The sequence below is a fragment of the Nannobrachium achirus genome (assembly GCF_963921795.1).
Source record: "Nannobrachium achirus genome assembly, chromosome: 19".
Lineage (NCBI taxonomy): Eukaryota > Metazoa > Chordata > Actinopteri > Myctophiformes > Myctophidae > Nannobrachium > Nannobrachium achirus.
Window position 1 is genome coordinate 5612260 of NC_137826.1, and position 19724 is coordinate 5631983.

Here is a 19724-nt window from a genome sequence, read left to right on the forward strand (position 1 = left end):
ATTTCTTCGACTCAGACCTTACAGATGATGTCCTAACAGGGCATCATCTGGGATACAATCCCTTTTATGCCCATATATGGAGATCCCTAACAGAATCCCTTTTATGGCCATATATGGAGATCCCTAACAGAATCCCTTTTATGCCCATATATGGAGATCCCTAACAGAATCCCTTTATGCCCATATATGGAGATCCCTAACAGAATCCCTTTTATGCCCATATATGGAGATCCCTAACAGAATCCCTTGTATGCCCATATATGGAGATCCCTAACAGAATCCCTTTTATGCCCATATATGGAGATCCCTAACAGAATCCCTTTTATGCCCATATATTATGGAGAAATCCCTGCTCTGAGTATCTGACATCAGTGTGATGTCACCTGTTTATGCCCATATATGGAGATCCCTGCTCTGCGTATCTGGTTGCTATGGTAAACAGTTGGTTGCTAGGGTAAAACAACATGGTTGCTATGGTAAACAGTTGGTTGCTAGGGTAAACAGTTGGTTGCTAGGGTAAAACCATGGTTGCTAAGGTGGTTGCTAACGTACACTAACAGACCAGCAACAACAGACTGTTGCCACAGCAACGTACACAAAGGTTTGTGTACACATGTGGTGTGATGTCATACTGATGCGGAGATATGAGCAGGGCAAAGGTGTGACGTGTGACGTGTGACCGACGGACGGACGGACGGACGGACGGCCGGTGGAGGTTTTCATAAACTGCTCCCTGACGGTCGCAACCAGTAAGACTCCCTAATCGGGAGATAAGCGACCGTTGGTCGCTTACAGGGGCGCTAGCCCAGGCTTTTCTTTCTTGAAAAGTCTGGATCCCGAGGCTACAGTGTGCACAACTGAATGCATTGTGCATGTATGCGTGCACGTGCGTATGGCTGCTCAGCCAGTCGCGTGGATTGGAACACAGAACCTGTGGTGTGTGGACTGTGGTGCCAGACAGTCTGCTGGTGACAAGCTGCGGACTCTCACCTGTTTACGAAAAGAAAATCTTCACCTGCGGTCATGACCCTCCTGCAGTGCATCATGTCACACCAACAGCTAAATCACTTGTGACAGTAAACCCTGTGACCCCCAAGTGTAGCGCAAACATCTCCCTCACAACTCCGAGCAGTGACACGTCTGTCTGCAGGCGTCACTGTGAGTGGGCTAATAACAGCCATGTCCACGGATGATAGGGGCTTATTCACAGCAGTAAAGAAGCTTAAGTCTTAATCTTTCATATTTCCAATTGTCCTGCCATTTTGTCCTTGCACACTGACTGCAGCCTCATAAATCAAAACAAGCTGAGGTTTTGGACGCTGGTGCATACTGTGAGCCCATATTCAGATGTGATATTTTCAGAGCCAAAGCACATGAACACAGTCCACAGAGTCCATATGGCATGAGTCTGATGGCCAGTGGTGTAACGTAACTGATTACATTTACTCAAGTATTGTACTTAAGTACAATTTTGAGGTATTTGTACTCTCCAATTTCCAATACTTTTACTTCTACTCCACTACATCACAGATCCAAATATTGTACTTTTACTCCACTACAACATGTGAAAACTTTAGTTACTAGTTACTCTGCAGATATAAATTATAATATAAAACATACATAAACCACTTTAGCCCTATTCTATACCTTGGCTATTTGAAAATAGCTGATCTACAAGCTCACAACATGACTCATCGCGTCTGCTATTTTCAAAATTTTGTAGTTTTACTTTTGGTACTTAAAATATGAGAGTACTTTTCCCACAGGTTGGGAGTCGCTGGTCTATAGAGAGAACTGCCTCAGTGACTCCAATACCAGGGGTCACTGATTGGACAATTCACCACCCAGTAGGTGAGTGGCCAGGCCATAGAAAGAGGATACACCTCAACACCGTACAGTTGACCACGGACTCACCTCAAAAACCTAACGGTGAACTCAAGCTTCTTCAAATGTCAGCAACACCTCTTCATTCTGGAGAAAGCTCTGGGTAAAGCTCCACGTCCAGCGATCAATTCTGCTGGCGCTTCACTGAATCCATTATCACCTTCAACATAACAGTCTGGTTTGCTGTTGTTTCTAAAGTAACATCCACCTTAACCCCCTCGACAAAATCATTGGAATGAGCAGCAGAATCACTGGCCTGGACGAAGAACATCTATGCTGCAGAGAGCCTATGCCGAAGACCTACAAATAGCCTAAGACAAACATGGGCAACTGGCGGCCCGGGGGCCACATGCGGCCCCCACCTTCACTTAATGCGGCCCGCAGGTTAATACCGGAATACTGATATATTATTGATTTCAGCTGTTACAATTCTAAACATGACCTGCTTTAATTCTGTCAGTCTATATTAGTAGCTTAATGACTAGTATAGTAGTATTAAATGTATTTTTTTATGTCCAATGTATTTGTATTCAGGTTCATAAAGTTAGCATGAGTATATAACTAAATGCGTTTGAAATTAAATCAAAATGTTTTCAGGATTCCAATTAAGAAATAACAAAAAAAAAATTCAGGATTCCAATTCAAAAGAAGCAAAAAATAGCCGATCTACAAGCTCAAAACGCATCGCAGCACGATGCGTTTTGAGCTTGTAGATCTGCTATTTTTGCTTCTATTGTATGCAATACTAGAATGACAAAGGTGGCCCTCTGGAGGGAAGGTGGAAATATTGTAGCCCTCACCATCATCAAAGTTGCCCACCCCTGGCCTAAGATAACACACATACGATACAATACACAGCCAATAGAGCCATCCTGCCCTCGGGCTGTAGATAGAGGTCACTCCAAAGACCAAGCAGGCCTACAGTATATAGATGCCTGTCTGTATAGATCTGTTATTTCCCAGTAGCAGACCACTGATGCTCTGCATCTGTTTACTGCTGCAACGGAAGCAGAAACTTGTACGCTAATAAGCTTAATGCGGTAATCGTAAGTAGCCGTGTAATAAGCGGTATAACACACGGCTTTGTGTAGGTTCTGCTTCAGTTTAACGTGGATTACAACTCTATAAGTAGTCTATAAGTAGGTTAATCTTCCAATCATAGAGTAGAAGACCAACTTGTTCTTTTTGCGAAAAACATGAATCATTTTTAAATCAATAGAATCATTTCTGTTATTATATCTTGTGTCATATTATTGATTTGTTTTGTAATTATCCGCGTCATAAGCAGGATAATGAGCAGGCATGCAGTCAGGGTTTATGTTATGATATTGACCGGCCCGCTGTTCATTATCCCCGGATTACATAACATAACATGCAAACAGTAATGTTCCAAAATGCTGCCGTGTTAGAGCACACAGCACGGAGTGAGATAACTCTCCAATAAATACTCATGGTGGCTGCAGCCTGCATCATGGTCCCATTACAGATGCACTGTGTGGAACAAAGCTCTGGCCATGTAATGCCCTCTGGTCCTTCAGTACAACACATGAATTCAGAAGGGTCTTTGGCAATCCACATGAACTTTTCTCATGTTCTGGGCTGTAGCAGCAGCAGGCTGCCAGTCCCTCATAGGATTCAACACTATTCGCTGATGCCTGCTTTATACTTGGTTGCCAGTGGTGGAAAAAGTAGAAGTAAAAGTCCAGAATTCAAAATGTACTACTATTAAAAGTATTGGTATCAAAATGTACTTAAAGTACCAAAAGAAAAAGTGCTCATTATGCAGAAGGTCCCACTTCAAGTTTTCAAATGGCTAAAAATCTTTTGAAAAGAATGCCCGCCCCAAAGCACGCTCGCCCGGTCAAGTCTGGTGACCTCAGAACGGTCGCCACCATATCCCTAAGTAATCCATGCCTAAACCTATCCTTATTCCTAAACTTAAACTCAGTTATGCCTAATCCAAGACTAGTTCCAAGCCTTATCCTCAGTTAAACGATTACAAGAATACAAGCATACAAGCATCACTGAAAGGGGGGAGGGGGGTGGTCTGTGGGAAAAACAGAGGCAAGTGTGTTTTTGGGGGCGAGCGCTTCCGGGTACCAAGGAGACTAATGCACCCCATAGCGCATTGTTGTTGTGTTGTAAGAGAAAAAGCAGCCAACATACAAAGGCATATGGAGCTATTATATTATTGTGGAACTCTTATTGTTTTCTGCCCCCTGCAGCTTTTCATATATCATAAATACATGTATTTATTTATTTATTAGCTCATTAAAACTGGGACAGCATCTGTGTCATTTCAGATTTTAGCGTTGACTATTCAAAAATAGCAGATTTAAAGCTCACAACGAGTCACTTTGTGCTGCGCTTCGAGCTTATCTGCAATGTTCTTAAATTTTTCACCAAAATGTTGAATAAATTACGAAAAAGTGCAAGAACTACTGATTTAGAAGGCATTTGCGCTTTAATGGGCCATTTCATTTATTTTCTTCTTTTCACAGGAACTCACACTGGATAAGTTGCTCTCTCTCTCTCTCTCTCTCTCTCTCTCTCTCTCTCTCTCTCTCTCTCTCTCTCTCTCTCTCTCTCTCTCTCTCTCTCTCTCTCTCTCTCTCTCTCTCTCTCTCTCTCTCTCTCTCTCTCTCTCTCTCTCTCTCTCTCTCTCTCTCTCTCTCAGTTATTGTTTTATTTTATCTCATTTTCCGTGGTCGCCATTAGATAACGTGAGGCTATAATGATACCATGGATAAGAACCTTTTCATCTTCTCAGAGCTGGGAGGAGGACTGAGGATTGTTCTCTGAGGGACACACACATACACAAAAAAAAAGCCTCCGTCAGTGAAGTCTCCAACATGCAGCGGAGCCATTCCCTGAAATGAATTAAGCGGGCTTACTGAAATTAAAGCCACAGACATATTTACTGTAACAAAGTATGGTGAGAGAAACGGGGGAGGACGCAGAGCGAGTGTGAGAGAAGAAGGAGAAGAAGAGAACAGGCTTAACTCTTAATTGCGGTTTGTTGAAATTACTTGGAGCGCGGGTCTGTTGTGCTTTGTGGCGTGTGAGCGTGACAGTGTTTTATCATGGCTGGAGGATGAGAGAGAGGCAAGGGGAGAAGAGAAGAGAAGAGAAGAGAAGAGAAGAGAAGAGAAGAGAAGAGAAGAGAAGAGAAGAGAAGAGAAGAGAAGAGAAGAGAAGAGTTGTTTGAACAATAAGAGGGTTGTTTGGAACAATAATTAATATGCACTTACAGTAAGTTGTCCAACTCAGCCTCTATCACAAACAATATGCCCCCGACATAGCTACATCGAAACATACAAGAAACAAAGAGAGTGTAGGAGAGACAGAAAGTAGGAAAGCTGAGTGGGAGACAGTGTATGAAAGACAGACTGTAGGAAAGCTACGAGAGAGACAGTGTAGGAGAGACAGAAAGTAGGAAAGCTGAGAGGGAGACAGTGTATGAAAGACAGACAGTAGGAGAGCTGTGAGAGAGCCAGTGTAGGAGAGACAGACAGAAAGCTGTGAGAGACAGTGTAGGAGAGACAGACAGTAGGAAAGCTGTGAGGAAGACAGTGTAGGAGAGACATGTACAGACAGTAGGAAAGCTGTGAGAGAGACAGTGTAGGAGAGACAGACAGTATGAAAGCTACGAGAGAGACAGTGTAAGTAAGTAAGTAAGTCAATGTTATTTATATAGCACTTCTCACAGAGAAAACCCACAAAGTGCTTGACAAACAATAAAAATACAACAATGACAGTAACCGTACAATAGAACTCAAAGACAACAGATATATTACAGGGAGGACAAAATCAAAATCCAATTTCAGCAAAGGCATGCCTGAACAGAAGGGTTTTCAATTGATTTCTAAAAATACCCACAGACGCTGCAGCTCGCAGGTTCTGCGGAAGCAGAAGCAACAGCCTGAAAGGCTCAGTTAGATATGCTGGTGCTTGACCATGCAGAGCTCTGTAGGTTAAAACCAAGTGTAGGAGAGACAGACAGTAGGACAGCTGTGAGAGAGAGAGTGTAGGAGAGACAGACAGTATGAAAGCTACTAGAGAGACAGTGTAGCAGAGACAGACAGTAGGAAAGCTGAGAGGGACATAGAGTAGTGGCGGGGTTCCAACAGAGGTGATCATCTTTCCCCACTACAGTGAACACCACCATCAGCATGCACTGTTCGCATACAACAAAAGAAGTGCAGGAGACCGTAAAATTCCGAGGACCCAGCTTCCTCCCTATCACGCATCTCATTCCGCCCTGCAAAGCCTCCCAAAAGTCTCCGAAACAGATGAAAAATAAATTCGGCTGGAGATTTCAATTTGGGATCAGACGGTTCGCCCTCCCCCCTCCTCGAGGCACCGAAGCGCACGGAAAGACAAGCAGGATAATCTAGACTTCAAAGGCCGGTCCCGGCTCTCTCTCAGTCAAACCTCAAGGTCATTTCTCCCTCTCTCTCTCTCTCTCTCTCTCTCTCTCTCTCTCTCTCTCTCTCTCTCTCTCTCTCTCAGTGGCGTCAGTTCAGAAAAAGCTAAGGTATGGCAACCCCTGGCAAGACACCAGTCATGTTGCCATACCTTAGCAACAGGCATGATACATTTAAGAGGTACATTTTACTTTTTCCTCTGTTTCTACGGTTTCTTGGGCAGCCTGGAACGGTTGTTCAAGTGCAGCTGAACTTGGCATGTTAGTAAACGTGCCACAATTAACAATAATGAATTGCACCTGTGCAGCTGACCTGCGGAACCTGGGAATATACAATTTTGTCAAGATGGGGAGAATACAAGTGTGGAGAATATAATTATAATACCTTGTTAAAGTGACCATTTTGTTAAGTTTTGCATTTGTAGTTATTTTACTGTAATTGAACCACATAATAACCAGCACAGATAGACAAAGAGACATTCATGGATTTATATTTAAAAGTAACTTTTATTTTCCCCCCTGGCAGCTGCATACCCCTGCCATACCCAATCGACGCCATACCCAATCGACGCCACTGTCTGTCTGTCTGTCTGTCTCTCTCTCTCTCTCTCTCTCTCTCTCTCTCTCTCTCTCTCTCTCTCTCTCTCTCTCTCTCTCTCTCGGCGAGGACTCTAATTGGACGGAGCTTCTTTTTAGATGCTGGGAGCTCGGGCCTGCTTTGAAACAGTGCTGTGCAACGATACACCAACGCCGCGTTTCTATTTTTAGCCCCCCCCCCCCTGCGCTCAGACCGCCTGCTGCCGCTCTCTCTCTCTCTGTGTTGTCGTAGACTCTCCTCAACGGGTGGCCACATTCAGGGGCGTCACACCAAATTCTGGGCCCTGGGTACAAGGATTCACTGTGGGCCCCCCAAGAATGTTAACTATTGAAAAATAGCAGATATACAAGCTCACAGCGCTGCGAGCTTGTATATCTGCTATTTTTTTTAAATCGTGAAAATGTGTGCAAGAAACCTATGTCAAGGACCCTCAAGATGATATGTATTTGGCCACGGACCCCGATCTCAAAATATTTAGTTCCAGGGACCCCCAGAAGCAGAATTTGAGTTAGAAATGTTCGCTTAAAAAATACATATATTCAAAGATTTTCAAAGAAAAATAGCAGATCTACAAGCTCGCAGTGCGGCACTCGGTGCCGCGCTGTGAGCTTGTATATCTGCTATTTTTCAATAGATAAAGTTATTAGGGCCCCTCCACCTTGGGCCCCAGTAACTCAGTCCCACTTTCCTACCCCTTGTGACGCCCCTGGCCACATTACCCCTCCCACCGTCACCCGCAGTTATGCCTGATTTACATTTGGTTGTGTGCCGCCGGGCACTGGAAATAGGCATGCTATTATAATCTACATTTGATATTCCAGGCGCTAAACGGCTTATAGATCTGCTATTTTTGGCGTGCTAAAGTATAAATCGTCACTGTCGGGGTGGAAATGTCATGTCCACAACTGTTACTTTTTAGGATTCAAATTTAAAATTTGCAACAAAAAAAAACGATTTAACCCATTTAGACTGGAAACGCATTATTACGCATTATTTTATGCTTTAACTATTAAAACAGCAAGCGAGCTTGTAGATCTGCTATTTTTGAAAAAACGTGAAAATTGGTGCAAGTCTTCTAAATCCTTCTAAGGTTTTTTAGAAAAACCTATGTTTCTATGTCAGTGGTTTTCAATGTCAGTGGTGCTTTTTCATGTGAAGGACCCCCAAAATGATATGTATGCCACGGACCCCCATCTCAAAATATTTCGTTCCAGGGACCACCCAGAAGCAAAATATGAGTTATAGATGTTTGCTTAAAAAATGTATATATTCAAAAAATGTGCAAACGTTTTCACGACATTTCAAAAATAGCAGATGTACAAGCTCGCAACGCGGCACTCGGTGCCACGCTGTGAGCTTGTACATCTGCTATTTTCCAATAGCTAAAGTATAAAATAATTCCAGGTCTACATTCTTTGTGTGACACTGCTATATGACGGAGACAATAGGTTTCTACCCGACATGCAACAAAGTCACCCTTCTCATTCAGTGAATGTATTCATCCTTCAAGGCTGCCACACCCAAGCATAATTTAGAACGGGTACACATTATTGTGTATCATTATCTTATGCTTTAACTATTGAAAAATAGCAGATATACAAGCTCACAGCGCGGCACTCGGTGCCGCGCTGCAAGCTTCTAGATCGGCTATTTTTTTTAAATCGTGAAAATTAGAATTTTGACCCGATTCCATAAGTGTCTTTTGAATCCTTCTAAGGTTTTTTGAAAAACCTATGTTTCTATGCCAGCAATCTGGCTAGCCATCGTCAAAGAAAAGGTCCTTTTCACTTAGCTGGAGCTCAGTTAGTCTGTTCTTGAGAGACTACTATGTCAGTGGTTCTCAAACCTTTTCACGTGAAGGACCCCCAAAATGATATGTATTTGGCCACGGACCCCCTTCTCAAAATATTTAGTTCCAGGGACCCCCCAGAAGCAAAATTTGAGTTACAAACGTTCACTTTGAAAATACACATAGTCAAAGATTTGCACACATTTTCACGACTTTTTCAAAAATAGCAGATCTACCAGCTCGCTGCGCGGCACTCGGTGCCGCGCTGTGAGCTTGTATATCTGCTATTTATCACTGGTTAAAGCATTCAATAATCCTAGGCCTAAATGGGTTAACTGATTCTTCCTCACGTGTCGTAAAGTAGAGCAGAGCGTGAACAAAACGATCAATAAAGGGGCAAAAAGGAAGATTTTCCACACTTTCTAGTGATCACAATTAGACGGGCATTCATTGTTCCTTTCATTCCGCACTATGCCTGTGTGTAGTGAAGCTGATCTTATGGGTAATTCAATACAAAAGGTACTCTGTCTTAATCCTCTATGACAGGGCTCTTCAACGTTTCTCGGGCCAAGGACCCCTTAGCTGATGGAGAGATGAGGCAGTAGAGTAGCGTGGAGCGTGAATAAGACGATAAATAAAGGGGCAAAAGGGAAGGTTTTCCGCACATTTTCTACAGTGCTCCATCTTTCTTCTTCCTCTTTCAACAACGCTGGATCGATGGGAGGATGGGAGCTGCTTTGTTTTGTAAATGAATGTCGTACATGAGCTAAAATAGATGATGGACGAGCTCACAACTCATGCTGATAGATATGACGCGTTTTCACCTAATTTTCACAATTTCTGCATGGAAAATGTTGAAAGTGGAAGTGGTAACTTAGTTTAAGTGTACTGTGTGTCTGTGGTTTTTTATATCGTCACTGTCGGGCAGAAACCTCGTATCTCCAAGTTTCAAGTTTCTTTTTTCACCAAGTAAAGCCCTGCTTCATCATACAAGGCTGTCGCACAAAAGTAGTGAAAACAGCCGATCTACAAGCACACAACGCCTCGCGGTGCGAGGCGTTGTGTGCTTGTAGATCAGCTATTTTCACTAGTTTGGTTCATTTTTAAAACGATAAATACAAAACAAAGGTCTTGGACATACAAGGTTTCCACCCGACACAGACGATATGTTTATGTAACCAATGAAAAGTGTTAACAAGAGCGTGTGACTACATTGGATCCATGGGAGCACAGGTTAATTTTTCCCCCATTTGCTGAAAAGTAAAAGTTTTGGACATACAAAGTTTCCATCTGACAGCGGCGATAACAGTCAGAGAAAGGCACGTGCATGCATAGACATCAAAGGGGGCTTGAGCCCCTGCCCTTTTAACCCGGATGTAAAAAGTGCCCTCTCCAGACCATGAATGCATTTTTTGCTATGGTGAACAGGGATGTGCAGAGAATGTTAGAGAGGCAGGGGTTGAGATTTCTAAAAGGGCCTTTTGGTAAAAAAAATATCGAAAATAGCAGACCTCCAAGCTCACAACGAGTCACAGCGCGACCCCTTGGGATAATAAAGGTATCTATCTATCTATCTATCTATCTATCTATCTATCTATCTATCTATCTATGTCTATGTGTGCACTTGCCTGATGGTGAAAGAAATGCAAATGCCCTCTTTCCATGCCATACGTGAAGGCAGCATTCAAGAGAATGTCCTTGTCCAAACTCTCCTGAACTTGAATGCAGCATCTTATGTTGAACTAATTGCCCTCTCTGTGTAGAAATCCATGCCCTTACGCCACATCTCCAGTATTCACTTGATTATGCTTAGTTTAGTGTGGTATCAAGTACCGAAAATATAGCCGACCTCCAAGCTCACAACGCGTCGATCTTTTCACCAAAGGCCCTTTTAGAAATGTCAGCCCCTGCCTCTCTAACATTCTCTGCACGTCCCTGGTCAGAGAAACAGAAGGGCAGTTTGGCCATCAGTTTACCAGTTTCCTTCAGGGGCCCCCATGCGTCCTGAATGGACACGGAAGCCTCAAATCTCCAGCTACAGCGCAGCAGAACGTGTGCCAAACAACCAGAGACCATTAGCTTTTATGAGCTGAAGAGGAATCATAGTGGGGTCAGACTCATGCCATGAGAGGGCAAGTGGCTATCATCATCATCCAAAGTACTTAACTACATTTCCCATCATACACCCACACACAGCCACTACAAGTGGGGCAGTCCATTGCATAATGCTTTCCGGCACATCAGAAAGAGACAGTATTTTTGCCAGACCCATGAAATGGGTAGGCCTACATAAGCAAATGTCTGTCCGGGTTTTCTATATAAAGGGTATATATGATGATGACATGATGATGACATGCCTACAAAAGGCATGATGTCATAAATGATGATGACAGACAGGGGGTCTGGCACAACCAGGTTGACCTGGTCTAGTTTATCTGCATTGTCTTTTTGTATCAGAATATGCATTGCATATCAACGCTGCTGCCCTGATGCCATCGACCTTCAAACTAGAAACTATCATAATGTCTTCTTGTGCACTTTCAGAGATTGAATATGTATTATTATTGTTTCTTTTAAACCCATTTGGGGCGTGTACGCATTATCACGCATTAATACTTTAACCATTATATCATCGCTGTCGGGTGAAAAACGTGTATGTCCAAAACCGTTCGTTTTGCATTTATCATTTTAAAAATGATTTAAACTAGTGATAACAGCCGATCTACAAGCACACAACGCCTCGCAGCGCGAGGCGTTGTGTGCTTGTAGATCAGCCGTTTTCACTACTTTTGTGCGATGGCCTTGTGTGATGAAGCAGTGCTTTACTTTGCGAAAAAAATTACAAATTTGAAACTTGGAGATACGAGGTTTCTGCCTGACAGTGACGATATTATGCTTTGACTATTGAAAAATAGCAGATATGCAACTCACAACGCGAGCTTCTAGATCTGCAAGTCTTTTGACCCAATTCTATAAATCTCTCCTAAATCCTAAGAGGTTTCTGAAAAAAAAACTACCTTTTTATGTCAGTGCTTCGCCCCCAAAATGATATGTACTTGGCCACGAACCCCCATCTCAAAATATTTCATTCCAGAAACCCCCAGAAGCAAATATTCGAGTTACAAATGTTCGCTTTTAAAAATACATATTCAAAGATTTGCTCAAAATTTTCAGCACTCGGTGCCGCAATGTGAGCATGTATATATATATATGCTATTTTTCAATAGCTAAAGTATAAAATATAATTTCAGGTCTGAATGGGTTAATCAAATTCCCCATTGAACTTGAAGATGAATGTGAAATTAAAGGAAGGCCACAGGTTCAGATAATGCCATGCGGTCTGAGCTGACTGCACTCAGCATTGTATGGCTGCTGCTTACATCTGGGATCACATTCTTCCACACTATGCCTCTGTGGAGTGAACCATGATCTCGCACGGCTAATTCAATACTTGTAACAAAAAGCACTTTGTCTTTATCCTCTTTGACAGGGCTTTTCAACGTTTCTCAGGCCAAGGACCCCTTAGCTGAGAGCAGGGGCGTCACACCAAATTCTGGGCCCTGGGTACAAGGATTGACTGCGGGCCCCCCATGAATGTTAACTATTGAAAAATAGCAGATATACAAGCTCACAGCGCTGCACCGAGTGCCGCGCTGCGAGCTTGTAGATCTGCTATTTTTGAAAAATCGCGAAAATGTGTGCCAAGAAACCTATGTTTTCATGTCAGTGATGCTCAAACTTTTTCATGTGAAGGATCTCAAAGTATTTCCAGGGACCCCCAGAAGCAAAATTTGAGTTACAAATGTTCACTTGAAAAATACATATATTCAAAGATTTGCGCGAATTTTCACGACTTTTCAAAAATAGCAGATCTACAAGCTCGCAGCGCGGCACTCGGTGCCGCGCTGTGAGCTTGTATATCTGCTATTTTTCAATAGCTAAAGTTACTAGGGCCCCTCCACCTTGGGCCCTGGTAACTCAGTCCCACTTTCCTACCCCTTGTGACGCCCTTAGCTGAGAGAGAGATGAAGCAGGATCCCCTGACTATACATATTGCATATAATTGTGTTGCGGATCAAAACCTTTTCATAGATTTCATGGATAGTGTGACACCAGGCGAAGGCTGCTTCAACGTAATTCTGTGGTTCTGGGGCCTTGGTTGTGAGCTTGTATAGACCGGCTATTTCTGGCTAAAGTTCACCTCAGAAGCCTCGGAATTAGGGATGGAGCCCCAAACAAGGGTAGCTCGATAACCTGATAACAGATTTATTGAGTACCAGGTATCAATAAGCTTTGGGGTTATCAGGCTTATTATTGAGCATAGCGGCCTATGATGTCATGTTTAATCAATCAAGACAAGAGGCGATCAAGAAATTATTACAGTGCTATCCATAATATAAAGCCATTTAACACTTATTGCACACTAATGAATGATTGTTTTAATGATATTTGTTACTTTTGTCAATTGTCATCTTCATAGATTGTGGTCAGCAACAAACTCACAGTCGCAACAACTGGCCAATAAAAAAATATACTATTCCGGGTTCGATTCCCGCCGGGGGACGCTGTGGGTGCTGGGGGGCGTGTTTCTCCCTCCACATCATCAGCGCCCACACCCTAGGTGGGGTCGGCGATAGGGCCTTTCTGTGTGGAGTTTGCATGTTCTCCCTGTGTCTCCTAGGGTTGATACCCTCACAAAAACATGCAGTAATCCTGGTCTCAATAATGCCTCCCCCTGGCCAGTCGGGGCGCTTGATGGAGGGGAAAGGAACTGGTTGGAATAACGTGTTCCCTCCACGCGCTACGTCCATCCCGGGGAAATCCCCCCTGTCAGGTGAAAAGAAACAACTTGGACTACTCATGCATTGAAGCAAGCATGATGTCAGTCCGTTGTCTCCCCAGGCGCGGCAGAGGGAGAGCAGAGCCCAGGATTACATAGGCAATTGGCACTGGGTGAAAATGGGTTGCAAAATTGTGGAGAAAAAAAAAAGATACTAGTTATGTTCTGAATTTGTTGTCACATATCATTCCACAACATATTTGAAAACGCTCAATAGTGGGCTCGATAAAAGCCCGGCTCAATAAGCAGGATCGATAAGGTGCTCATTATCAATAAATATTAACAAGCTCCATCCCTACTCAGAGTAGGTGATTCCAGGGTTCGAGTGGTTAATGTAACAAAAAAATAACAATAACCCTTTCACACAAAGAGGACCCCCTCTTTCTGTCCTGGACCCCCTTTTGATGACCCCTGCTCTAAGATATTGTACAAATAGTCTGATGGCCCATGGTTAAAAAAAAAAAAAAAAAAAAAAAGTTAAAAGTGCATCTTTTCCCCCGCTCAGGGACGTGCTGGGCCCCTGATTCAGCCCGGGAAAAAGAGTTGGAGCGGCCCTCATTGCGCGCTTTGTATTTATCATTTTAAAAATGATTTAAACAAAAGTAGTGAAAACAGCCGACGGTGCGAGGCGTTGTGTGCTTGTAGATCTGCTGTTTTCACTACTTTTGTGCGACGGCCTTGTATGATGAAGCAGGGCTTTGCTTTGCGAAAAAATGTACAAATTTGAAACTTGGAGATACGAGGTTTCTGCCCGACAGTGACAATTTACTTTGTTGGCCGCCCAGCCTCCAAAATGGAACGACGGTCAACATTTTATTTTAAATTTTTTCCTGGACCGGCCGGGAATGAACCGACCATTCGGGAGTTCACTTTTCCCAATGGCCAGCACGTCCCTGCTGATGGCCCATGGTTAAACCAAAAAAAAAGGTTAAAAGTGCATCTTTTCCCCTGCTCCAAACAGGATCAGGGACCATCTCACCATGTAGGAGCAGGCCACAGTACCGTCCAGCAGTCATTGGAATTAAGCATAGTGTATTGTCGTACTCCTGTGGGTGCTGTTTGTTTCGTGTTGTGCGCGCACACGCGTGCGTGTGTGTGTGCGCGTGCGTGCGTGCGTGTGTGCGTGGCCAGCTGGGTGTACTTGCGATGGAGCTTGTATTGTCTTTCGCTGTGTCTGCATGTGCATTGTTTTACGGTTTAGTACCGTATTTATTGCTGTTTTTATTGTCTGCTATGCACTTTTAAACTTTTTACTCCTATTATTCTGTGCTGCTATGACACCCCGCATGTCCCCCAGGGGGGATATAATGAAGTGCTATTCTATCCTAGCCTATACCTTGTGGAATCAAGCGGGAGAGATTCTGAGCAAAACCCTGTAGCCAATACCCTGGGCCTTATCTTAACCCAGTGGCTCTCGCACTTTATTTTGATTTCAAGGACCCGCGTGACTCTCAGAGTTACAGATCTGTACGGACAAACGAACAAACAAACAAACGAATAATTTTATTTTTTTGTGTCTGGCTGCCTTTCGCAGCCCATCCCTTACGGGATTATTCAGACACCATTTAAATAACAGTTTTTCCAGTGCCAACATGCTGACACAAAAATAAAGTAATACTGTCTACTACTTCTGATCAAAAGTACATCAATAGTCCGCTAAGAGGGGAGGGGCTAGAGAGAGAGAGAGAGGGAGAGAGAGGCACAAAGACAGAATGAACAAGAAACAGGACAAGAAACAGACTTGGACTCTGTAAGTGTCAAATGTGCACACGCACGTTATCTGCCTGCACCCCGTCATTAACACTTGGGATGGCATTTTTTGGGGAGTGCCGCCATTTCCTGCGCCTTATTTTGAAGAGCCCCAAAAGCCACGATCGTGTCCATGTCATGGAAATTCACTAAACCCGGATGTAGACAGGGATGTTTACTTTCATGAGAAATTCAAACCGCGTTCAACCGCCGCGGACCAGTGCCGTGGTGAAAAAAAAACTGTGGTTTTGGAAGTAGACTCCGAGATAAAGCCGTTTCTTTGCAGCAGCAATGAATAGGAGGCGTCCAGCAGATTACCAAGCGTGTCTATGAAGGGAGCGCTCGTTTTATGGTTAGATGTCACAGTTATTGTCCACAACATTAAGTTATTGTCCACGACATTGCAAGCGGCGCGAAGGCCAGCGGACCTTGGTCCTGCTCTTCGCCCCCGAGCGCCGCAGGCGCGAGTGGCCGCGAAGAGCGGGCCAGGGCCGCGCGGCCGGCGGAGCGCCGCGCGAGTTACGAAGCCGTGGTGAATGCAATCGTTATATTTATGCCCAGGCCGTAAGGCCTGGGCAAGCGCACGATAAACGCAATGATAATTGGGTTTTGGTGCACCTCGCGCGGTCCAAGTGACTACAACCGAGCGCTCCCTACGTCCGGTTCAGCCAATCACAGGGGGCTTGGGGGAGACCGGAACCAGACCGGAACAGGGACAGCCTTGGGCATACGCCAGACGCGAATAGGAGCCTATGGAGATTACACGCTTCCTGATGGTGGCGGCCGAGTTGCATCATGGAATATTCCTTTTTTTTTTTTTTTTTTTTTTTTTCGCTCACCAGCCGCGGTAATTCTTATCACGTTCCTGGACGTTTTTGGCATAGGACGTGTTATGCTGGTTGGCTCCAGTGCCTTCCTTCTACATAATTGTACATACCCAGGGACGTGCTGGGCCCCTGATTCAGCCCGGGAAAAAGAGTTGGAGAGGCCCTCATTTTTTTAAATTATTTTTGTTGTTATATTTCGTCGTTGTCGGGTGGAAACCTTAAATGTCCAAAACCGTTTGTTTTGTATTTATCATTTTAAAAATGATTTAAACTAGTGAAAACAGCCGATCTACAAGCACACAACGCCTCGCACCGCGAGGCGTTGTGTGCTTGTAGATCTGCTGTTTTCACTACTTTCGTGCAACAGCCTTGTATGATGAAGCAGGGCTTTGCTTTGCGAAAAAATGTACAAATTTGAAACTTGGAGATACAAGGTTTCTGCCCGACAGTGACGATTTACTTTGTTGGCCGCCCAGCCCCCTAAAATGGAACGAAGGCCGACATTTTATTTATTTATTTTTTCCTAATGGCCGGCCTGGGCCGGCCGGGAATGAACCGGCCGTTTGGGAGGTGTCCCGCTTTTCCCAATGGCCAGCACGTCCCTGCCCCCTCCTGAGATTCACCCAACCAGCCTGAATTTGGCTTGAGGCGCGGTGGAACCCCGTTGTCCCTGTGTGTGCATGAGCAAATAGGTCTTGTGTATACGTGCATGTGTGCATGTGCGTGTTTGTGTTCGCATGCATGCACACCTATGTCAATACCCTAGTGTGTGTGCGCAGTCAATTCAATTCAAAGGGCTTTATTGGTATGAGAAAACGTATGTTTACATTGGCAAAGCAAAAGTGGAACAAAACTATCGAAACAAAATCATTTATGTACATTTGAAAGGGAATAGAAATGATGTGTACGCAGAGCCAGTGGCGTCAATTGGGTATGGCAAGGTATGGCAGCTGCCATATCTTGGCTCCAGGGGAGGGGGAATTAAATGTACTTCTTAAAATAAATTCACGAATGTCTCTATGACTATCTGCATTTATTATTCTGTTATTAAATTACTTTAAACTAACTACAATGAAAATTAGAACAAAATTATCACTTTCACCAGATATTATATTCTCTTGTATTCCCCCCTAGCTTGACACATTATTTAATTTATTCAGCGGTTCAGTAGGTCAGCACAGGTGCAATGTATTATTGTTAATTAGCAGCAGCGGCACATTTTTTTCAACAGTTGTTTACTTGTGCCTGCGGTAAAATAATACTAATAGTAATCATCATCATCTTGCCTGTTGGTGTCATGCACGCGCGCGAAGGTGCGCATGCATGACACCAGTCATGTTGCCATACCTTAGCTTTTGCTGAACTGAAGTTACATTGCGACGGAGGGAAATAATTTACAAAACCATAAGAATTGCCAGAAATAGTACGCCTATTGTAATTGCTCTGTTTGTACGTACAGTGTTTCTAAAACGTTTCTCCAAAAGAGTTTAAAGTTAATTGCTCTGTTTTATGTCACTCATACAGCAGCGGTAGTAGGGCTGTCACAATTAGTATATAATCGTCTAATCGCAATTATTTGACATAATCGTGATTATTGTTCATAATCGTCATAATCGTTTCTGTGTTGAAACATTTTCATATATTTATCGCAACGGGTTGTGAGCTTGTAGATCGGCTATTTCCACCATCAATGTTCTTTTTTAAGTATAAAGTTGTCAAATATGTCAATCATTTCTTTGTATATTTAGGTTACGTGTCATATCTGCCATGTGCAACTTCAAAGCCTAAAAGCCAAACAGAAATGTATATGTCAAAGACAAAAACACAATGAAATCGTTAATGAGTGACAATTAATCGTCATGTGAAATGTCATCATAGTGACAGCCCTATGCGGTAGGTAGAGTTGCTCTCTAACTTCCTCTGGTAGTCAATGCTCTGCAGCAGCAGCAGCAGAGGTGGGAGGAGGAGGAGGGATAGCCATCTCCCCAGAGCCCAACCCCTGTCAGCCTCCCGCCCTATATCTGATGATCCATGAAGGTGCGGAGCAGCCCAAGGAAAGCGGGCCGTTCCTTCTCTCCAGAAAGGCAGGGGAGTACGGCAGGGGGCGAGGAGGAGGATAGACCGAGCCGATAGCGCCGGATCACATCTCCTCCTTTTATAACCTGACCTTGGAGCTGATGGGAGCTTTGCAAACGCCGGCGAGGCAGAGAGAGATTTCCAAGAGGAGGGGGCGGATACAGATTAACTTTCTGCACTGGCTAATGTCAAGTCTACTTAACCACGCAGACCCTCCGGCCTCGGAGAACTGGACTTTAGTTACAGCAGTACTTTGACCACTTTCTTCCGTCTAAACCGCGTCTCTTCGCCAAAACGAGCAGATCTACAAGCTTGTACAGGTGCCATGGCATTGGTCCCAAAGCTCATTGTTCCTACATCCCATTAGTCAGAATCTGGTGATGTTAACCTGGTGAAAAGTACTATGCCTAAACCTAACCCTAACCCTAACCTCAGTAAAACTATGCTTAAACCTAACCCAAACCATAACCCTAACCTCAGTAAAACTATGCCTAAACGTAACCATAAAACCTAACCCTAACTAAATTCGGACTAATGAGATGTAGTAGGACTAATGAGATTTCGGACTTATGGGCAGTAATCGCTTTACAATGTGTATTACATTCACCCAGATAGGAGGTAGTTAGGAGCTTTTGGTGTTTAACACACATGTGCTTTTTCGATATGGATCGGAGATACAAGGTTTCTGCCCGACAGAAAAGATATTCAGGAACCTCTTAAATTATGCTCACTCGTGACGTTATGGCCCTTGTACGAGAAACAGAAATGAGAATCCGCCGGTCGCATATGGGATTCTGACTGACAGCATGCGATAAACATGAGGCGAGAGCGACGCAGAAATGAAGTTCAAACAGAGGCACATTTATCACCCTGCAACAATATTAGTTCTCATGCAGGAAGCCTGAATCCACAAAGTCATCATTTCAGCAATGCTTCAGGCTGCATGATGCATGCACAGTGCTGGGAGAAGTACTCTGATTCTTTTTTTCCAGCTTGCGGGTAAAAGTAGCTATACCACGCCAAAAAAGTGGAGTTGGGAGCTTTTGGCCGAAGCACTTTGTATTACTTTTCATTGGTTCCAGTGTTGTTTTCGTCGACTTAAAGGACAACTTTAGTTTTTTACAACAAGGGTTCATATTTTAGATTGTAATTAAATAATATAAAAGATGAGTGTTAAAATTATTTCATTTACTTCTTTCTATTGTTTTAGAGATTCTTATTTCAGTGTTTGGGGGCATGCGTACAAGTGGCTAAATATGTCATTTTACACAGAATAAGCCCATTCCCAAAATACAACGCAACCTTTCATGTTTGGATGTGACGTATGGGGGCTAGAAGTTACTGTAAATAGCGATAAAGAAACTGCTGGCTTATTGTGTCTAAAAAGACATATTTAGCCACTTGTACGCATGCCCCCATGCGTACACATGCCCCACATTTTAGCAAGGTAAACGTGATAAAACAATAGAACGAAGCAAATTAAAACATTTTAACTCTCACTTTTTCTTTTCTCTAATTACAATCTAAAATATGAA

The 19724-nt window shown here is 43.6% G+C and overlaps 1 protein-coding gene across 7 annotated transcripts in view; it reads right to left on the reverse strand.

The window, feature by feature from the left end:
- Positions 1-19724, reverse strand: part of kctd16b (potassium channel tetramerization domain containing 16b) — a gene marked incomplete at both ends in the record, with an annotated part of 267642 nt that overhangs the window by 181302 nt on the left and 66616 nt on the right. The window lies entirely within an intron of this gene.